Source organism: Onychomys torridus, chromosome 16, assembly GCF_903995425.1.
Source record: "Onychomys torridus chromosome 16, mOncTor1.1, whole genome shotgun sequence".
Taxonomy (NCBI): Eukaryota; Metazoa; Chordata; class Mammalia; order Rodentia; family Cricetidae; genus Onychomys; species Onychomys torridus.
This window is the reverse complement of record NC_050458.1, coordinates 65,253,939-65,262,043: the sequence shown is the minus strand read 5'-3', so window position 1 is coordinate 65,262,043 and position 8,105 is coordinate 65,253,939.

Below are 8,105 nucleotides of genomic sequence, written 5' to 3'. Positions count from 1 at the left end.
ACAGGCGGCGCCTTCAGACTGTTTTCAGATCTGCTTTCCCTCAGCAAGGAGCACGTGATTTGCTGAGAGAACAATGCCTCACATACTGCATGTGTGTTACTGTGATGTTCCCACCGTTCTGACGGATCCTCACAATAAGAAAGGTATTTTTAATCTACCCAGTTTATATACACCTGTAATGAACATAAGGCTCTACAGAACAAACCTTCCTGAGTGCTTGAGGCATTTTCTGATGTTGTCTTTCTATGAATGTATGTATTTAGTTAGTTAGTTTCGGGGTCAGACTGTTCTCCAAGTTGTCACCCTCTTGCCTCACTTTCCAAAGTATTATGGTTACATTGTATTTTCTACTTTACTCTGTTTTTCTTTTGTTTGTTTTGGTTTTTGGTAGTTGCAGAAAACCTTCTCAGAGCTTTGTGAATGCTAGGCAAGCTGCCTGTCAGTGAGCTATACCCCTAGGACTCCTACAATTGATATCACAACAAAATAATGCATTAGTGCATTCCTAGGCCATTGAGGTGGCTCAGCAGGTCAGAGTGCCTGCTATACAAGTCTCAGGACCTCGTTTGATCCCTGGATCCTGTGGTGGAAGGAGAGAACTGGCTCCCAGGAGTTCTCCTGTGACCTACACACTGTGGCATACACACATGTGCTGTGATGTGGCAATATGCACCTACATTCACATACACATAATAAATGCATAAATTTTTAAAGAGCAAAATAATTAATAAAATAATTTTTTAATTTTAGTCCAAGCTAAAATTTGATGTCATAACTATTGAGTACAATTGATATGCTAAGCATATTATAAGGTACAATGGATAGCATGTAATGTACAATAATTTTTTTTATTTTATTGTTTTTTGAGACAGGGTTTCTCTGTGTAGCACTGGCTGTCCTGGAACTCACTATCTAACTAAACTAGGCTGGCTTTGAACTCACAGAGATCCACCTGCTTCTGCTGGCCAAGTTCTGTAAAATAATAATCTTCATGATACTCACAATATAGTAGGAAAAAAAAACAACAAAAACCAGAGACAACAGCAGGGCCTCAGCCTGAGGAGAGCCAGATGTGTTCAGAAAACAGGAAGTGTGGAACTCAACTTGAATGAAGATTTGCATGATGGGCATGGGAGAGAAGGTTGATGCTATGCAGTGGGGAATCTGGAGATGATGTGGTAGTGCATGCCCATAATTCCAGCACTTAGGAGTCTGAGGCAGGAGGATTACAGATTTGAAGACAGCCTGAGCTAAACAGTGAGACCCTGTCCAAAAAAAAAAAAAAAAAAAAAAAGTGTAACCCTCCCCCCTCGCCAGTGCACACACATTTTCAGGAAATGTGAGCTCACATCTCTTCCTTCTCTCAGTAAGCTATTCGGGAACCACTAAGTCTTTCCAAATGGGTAAGGGGGAAAAGCTGATCAAAGGGACTTTCAGTCATTAAGAGCAGTGTCCTGGTTCGCTTTTGTCAGCTTGACACAAGTTAGAGTTATCTGGGGAGAGAGATCTCGGTTGACCAAACGCCTCCATCGGATGGCCTGTAGGCAAGTCTGTAAGGCATTTTCTTGATTAATGATTGATGGGGAAGGGCCATTGAACAAGCCGCGAGGAACAAGCCAGTAAATAGCACTTCTCCATGGCCTCTGCATCAGCTCCTGCTTCAAGTTCCTGCCCTGACTTCCCTTGGTGCTCGAGTGTGACCTGAGAGTTATAAATAAACCCTTTATGAAATAAACCCTTTCCCCTCCAAGTTTGTTTGGGCGTGGTGTTCATCACAGCAATTGAAACTCTAAGGCAAGCAGTGAAGGCTTAGCAAGAAGGGAACGATGGGAATGGAAAAGGAAACTGGTCTCGTTAGGACAGAGTATTAGTGGCTGGCATTATTTGATATGAAGGAGGAAGAGGACCTGGTGAGAACTTACAGGCTTGAGACTCAGAGGCAGGAGAACTGGGGAAATGCTAAGAACCGGCCGGTGTGTGCACAGTGGATCATCTGGGACGTGTCAGTGTGGATGGCAGCTGGAGGTCTGGGGAGAAAAGGATTGCAAACGGGCTATTGCATCTCCTGGAAAGAAGCCGCAGCAGCGTGGCGTTCTGGAGCCATCACCACAGATGTGAAGGGGAGCTGTGGTTAGGAAGGGAGCCTCAGCATCTTCCCCAAGGATGCAGCAGTACGCAGAGCAGAGGGCTGGTGTGGAGAGAGGTGTGCTGATATTTGCAGAATTGGTCCATGGCCAGTGTTGGGGGGCAGGCAGGACACAGTACTCGGTTCTAGGACAGTTTTCTGCAGGTGCTGGGGTCATGGAAGGATGCTCTGCAGTAGGAGTGTCTAAGAGACATGAGACCCTAAGAGTAAGGACTTATCCCAGTGAACCGTGGCCAGAACAAGAATGTTCCAGCATAGAAACCACACTGGAGTATCTGAAAACTAAAAATATCCCCATGAGGTATCCACTCCCTACAGATGGAGAAATGAAACAAACTAGCCATGGTGGCATAAGCATGCCACTCTAGCACTTGGAAGGTGAAGGTTGGAGGATCACCAGTTCAAGGCCAGCCTCAGCTATGTCAGGCATTCAAGACCAACCTTGGCTACATGAGAACCTATCTCATAGAAAGCAAAGAAGCACATGTAAGAAACAGAGTGACTTGGAATTCAGCTCAGTCTTATCTTAAGATGTTGTTCTTTCTACAGCTTCAACCTTTACCTGGAAGGTCTCTAGGGCTGGTGTAGATACTGTGGAAATCAGAAGAGGGCTATGAGTCAAGCCTAAAGAATGCCTCCATGTGAGGAGCAGATGAGAAGTAGCAAAGAAGTAGGGAGAGGGGGGCAGACAGTGGCACAGGATGGTGGCAGCCAGGGGGGCAGACAGTGGCACAGGATGGTGGCAGCTGGGGGGGCAGACAGTGGCACAGGATGGTGGCAGCTGGGGGGGAGACAGCCAGAGGCACAGGATGGTGGCAGCCAGGGGGGCAGCCAGAGAGCACAGGATGGTGGCAGCTGGGGGGGGGCATCCAGAGAGCACAGGATGGTGGCAGCTGGGGGGGAGGGGACAGACAGAGAGCACAGGATGGTGGCAGCTGGGGGGGCAGCCAGAGAGCACAGGATGGTGGCAGCTGGGGGAGGGGGCAGCCAGAGAGCACAGGATGGTGGCAGCCAGGGGGGCAGCCAGAGAGCACAGGATGGTGGCAGCTGGGGGGGCAGCCAGAGAGCACAGGATGGTGGCAGCTGGGGGGGCAGCCAGAGAGCACAGGATGGTGGCAGCTGGGGGAGGGGACAGCCAGAGAGCACAGGATGGTGGCAGCTGGGGGCGGGGACAGCCAGAGAGCACAGGATGGTGGCAGCTGGGGGAGGGGGCAGCCAGAGAGCACAGGATGGTGGCAGCTGGGGGAGGGGGCAGCCAGAGAGCACAGGATGGTGGCAGCTGGGGGGGGGGGAGACAGCCAGAGAGCACAGGATGGTGGCAGCTGGGGGAGGCAGCCAGAGAGCACAGGATGGTGGCAGCCGGGGGAGGCAGGCAGAGGGGCAGGATGGTGGCAGCTGGGGGAACAGGAAGAAGAGGAATACTTCACCATCTTGGATGCACACATGGCAGAAGTCGGAGTTCTGCTGTAGATGGACTCAACGATCTCATTTCAGAGAGTGACTTCCCGAGTGTCACAAAGAGTGGAACAGCAGATGAAGAGTGAGTGTAGGTCACTGTTCCAGCTAATGCTGACCTTGAGTCACTGGAAGAAGTCATAGACCATGCCCGCAGGAAGCTTATTGGGAAGAAAACTCGGGATTGGTAATGAGGGAAGGGAAGGAAGTAAGACTGGGCAGGAGCAGCTGAACTGCGTAGGACCATTCCCACTGGACACAGGCTGTGAGGAATGGGGTGGGACCAGACACCCGGAGGCCACCTGCCAGCAGCACTGGAACCACCGTGAGCTAGAATAGTAAGTCCATCATGGCTGTGTGTGCTGGCACACAGCTTCAATCCCAGCACTCAGAAGGCAGAAGGTCAGCAGGTGGATCTCCATGAGCTGGAGGCTAGCCTGGTCTATAAAGTGAGTTTCTACACAATGATTTCCACACCCTATCTGGAAAAAAAACAACAACAACAAAGTCCTATAGCCAGGATTGTGGCTTATGCCCTTAATCCAGCACACAGTAGGCTGAGGAAGGAGGGTCGGTCACAAGGCCAACTTGGACCACATGGCAAGTTCAGGGTCAGCCTGGGCTACAGGAGAACTTGTTTCATCTCTTTCCTAAAATGTTCTTCGTTCTCAAAGGGAGTCAGAGCTCTGGTGTTGGCATTTTTCATAGGAATAGCTAGCAGCATCTGGGGAAGAATGTTTTTGGCATAGATAAAAACCTAACTTTCGAAGTAAGTACATAAATAGTCATATACTATCATTCCTTATTGCCTAACAGTTATAACATGCTTTACATGTTAGAAAACATCTATCTATCTATCTATCTATCTATCTATCTATCTATCATCTATCTATCTATCTATCTATCTATCTATAAAACACTCAAAGGACACCCCCTGTATACCTGGTCTTTGCTAGCTCGAGCCATACAAAGATAAGACACCCCCTTCCCCTCTGCCAGAGTCTCATTACGTAGCCCTGGCTAGCCAGGAACTCCCCGAGATCTGCCTGCCTCTGCCTCCCAAGGACTGAGATCAAGGTGTGTGACACCTCATGTAGCTCAATCTTCTCTATTGAAAGCTCACTTTATTGGGAGAAAAAGCACAAAACCAATAATCAATGGTGGCCTGAGCTTCTGTTGTCACTAATGTGTGTGTAGCTTTCCTCCTGTGCTGGGAGCATAGTAGGTTCTCAGGAAATGTATATAACATGAGTTAAGTTGTTAAGCAGAATGAGAAGTGCTTAGAAGTCCTGCATGGCTTGGTCCTGGAAACCTGACAGGTGCCACAAGGGAACAAAGAACAGACACAGACACAGCTGGATTGAGTGGGAAATCTGACAGAGACCACCAGCTGTGCAGCAGTCCAGAACCTCAGCTTGCTTATTACCTAAGCAGGGGAGGGAAGGCGAGGTTAGCTGGCTAGGTGGGAGGTTTCCGCAGGGGAACAGTCTCTGGCTGTAAGCCTCAAGAGTTTTCTGTACATTCAGTCAACAGTCCCACAGGGACCAGAGGGAGCTTTGCCAGTTCCCGTGGGTTTGAGGCATTGGGGTCCTTGTCAATAGTACACATTCCCTCTCACTGTACACTCACCCTGGGCTCCTCTGCTCCCCTTGCTCAGGCAGTAAATGGAATGTAAGAGTAATTAATGTTGCCAGCCCAGCGGCTGCCTAGAGAAGTCAGAGGACAAGCACAGAGCTGCTTTTGTTTGTTTGTTCTGTTTCAAGACAGGCTTTCTCTGTGTAGCCCTGGCTGTCCTGGATCTCACTCTGTAGACCAGGTTGGTCTCTAACTCATCGAGTTCCACCTGCCTCTGCCTCTCTAGCACTGGGATTAAAGGCGTGCACCACCACTGCCCCAGCTTAGAGTTGATTTTGTGTGTGTGTGGTGGGGGGAGGGTGTTTGTATAGTTTTAGCGCCTTTCCTGGATCTCGCTCTGTAGACCAGGTTGACCTCGAACTCACAGAGATCCGCTTTGCTTTGCCTCTGAGTGCTGGGATTAAAGGCATGCGCCGCCGCTGCCACCACCCAGTTTAGGGTTGCTTTTTTAATGTGTATATGACTATTGTATTTGGGTGTATAGTGTGCATGTGTGGAGGTCAGAGACAATACTGGGGAGTTTGTTCTCTGCTTCTGCCTTTATATGAGTTCCTAGGCTCAAACTCAGGTCATCCAGCTTTCACTGCAGACACTTCCTGCTGAGCTGTTATCTCTTTGGCCCCATGGGTATTTTGAGGAACCCTGAAGAATAATTTTCCAGGTAAAGATGGTCAATGGCTGTAGTAGCTAATTTTAGGAAGTCGTAGAGAAAACAAAAGCATGAAAAAACAAAACAAAACAACACTTGGAGTGTGTGGATGGAAAACTTAGAAAGGACCCCTTAAATAAAAGGTACATGCAATAAGTTTCACACTGGGCTGGAGAGACTGCTCTTCCAGAGGACCCAGGCTCAGTTTCCAGTGCACACACACAGTGAGCAATTCCAGGGAGTCAGGAGTCCTCTGCAGGCACTGTACCCAGACTTAGACACACGTGTATACACCTAATAAACAGAAATGTTTAGGGATTTTTACACATTATACACATGATTAAAAATAAAGCCTTTTTTAAAAAAAAATCCATATTAAGAGTAGTGGCGGGTGGTGTAGTGGTGGTGGCCGTTTTGGTGACAGCACACGCCTTTAATCCCAGCACTCAAGAGGCAGAGGCAGGCGGATCTCTATGATCTCAAGACCAGCCTGGTCTACAGAGCAGGTTCCAGGACAGCCAGGGCTACACAGAAACCCTGACTCTTGGGGGATGGGGGAGCCGTATTAACAAATGCTCCCCATAGCTACTGCCATCTGTGCAGAAAGTGTTACTCTGTTGTCATGTGACCTACTTGGTGATGTCTTTGAGCTAGACTTTAATGGAAGAGTGTGTGTACTCAGCATACAAGACAGAGCGTGTGTACTCAGCATACAAGACAGAGCCGGCACTGAGTGAGGGCTGCCAGATCTAAAGGAGTGATGTTTGAAATCTCGCTTTGCTGGCTAACTATGTGTCTTTTAGGCAAATTACTTAACCCTCGTAAATTACTGATTAATCTTCCAACTGAAGATAATAGTTCCTGCCTCATGATTTTGTGAGGATTGATGGATGCTTGTCAAGTGTGAAACACAGTGTATATAGAAAAGAATTCAGGTAGTGTGTTGGAAGAAAAGCCTGAAGATGGTTCCATAAAACCCATTACTGCTTTCATGACTTTTCTGTTTTGGTTTGGTTTGGTTGTTTTTTCCAAGACAGGGTTTTTCTGTGTAGCCCTGGCTGTGCTCTGTAGACCAGGCTAGCTCAAATTCAGAGATCCATCCGTCTCTACCTCTTCTGGGATTAAAGGCACGCACCACCATGACCTGCACAATTTTTATTTTAGTGCATGTGTGGATGTGGATGTGGTGAATGTGCATGCGTGTGTGTGTGTGTGTGTGTGTTTGTTTGTGTGTGTGTAAATCGATGGGACCCAGAGCCCCACACATGGTGGGGAGCACTCTACCATTCAGCCATGTCCTGAGCCACATTTCTCCTTTCAAAAACCATAAATTCAGATCTTTTCCCTGCCAGATTTGAGTTAATGGATGGGTACTTCCATTTATGAGGAGGACAGCTTGTCCCCGGCTTAATCTTCGGAGGCAACTTTGCCTTGGGGAACTGTCTGATAGCAAGTAGGATTGGGAGCAGATCGCATGGTAAGATCGGTTGAGTGAGCCCAGCACCGGGGGCCGGTGCTGCTCAGAAAATCCCTGGTTCCCAGCATTGCCATGCTTCACCGTGCAGCCTTGCTTGGTAATTTGAGCCAACGGCGTTTCTTTCCATTTATTCTCCCCCTCATTCCTCAAGCCCCCTCCTTCACACGGAGAACTTCTTGCCTTAGATTTCTGTTTTGCTGCCTCAGGCCTTTTTTCTTTTTCCATCAGGTACTAAGTTCTGCCTCCTGATCACTGATTGACCAGCTCATGCCCTCGGCTCCTTCAGATCCAGAGAAATAGACCAGGCGGCATTTCCACCTATACTTTGAGACGCCTCATAATTGCATCAGTATCGCACGTACTATGTGGAAAATACATGCGGACTGTCAGGCTTTGGGTTAATTGGTTTTACCTCCCGTCCCAGAGGGGCAGAGTCCCAGTCCCCGAACCAGCTTGACTCCCAGGGGAGGGAGTGGTGGCCAGAGGAAAGCAGTTCCCTCCACCCACCCATTTCAGCCACCAGCACCCAGTGCCTCCAGGTCCCGCCCTTCGGAATGGCACAGAAAAGAAATCTCAGAAGAAAACTTGAACTCAATTAATATTATTAATAACTAGGAGTGGCAGAAATACAACGCTTCCCTTTCATGGCCGGTCAAAGATGAAATTTGATTATGCTTTGGAGGGTGCGGTTTGAAGTTTTTCCTCAGTCTTGACCTACCTCAAGTCTCGTTTCTAACCAAGGG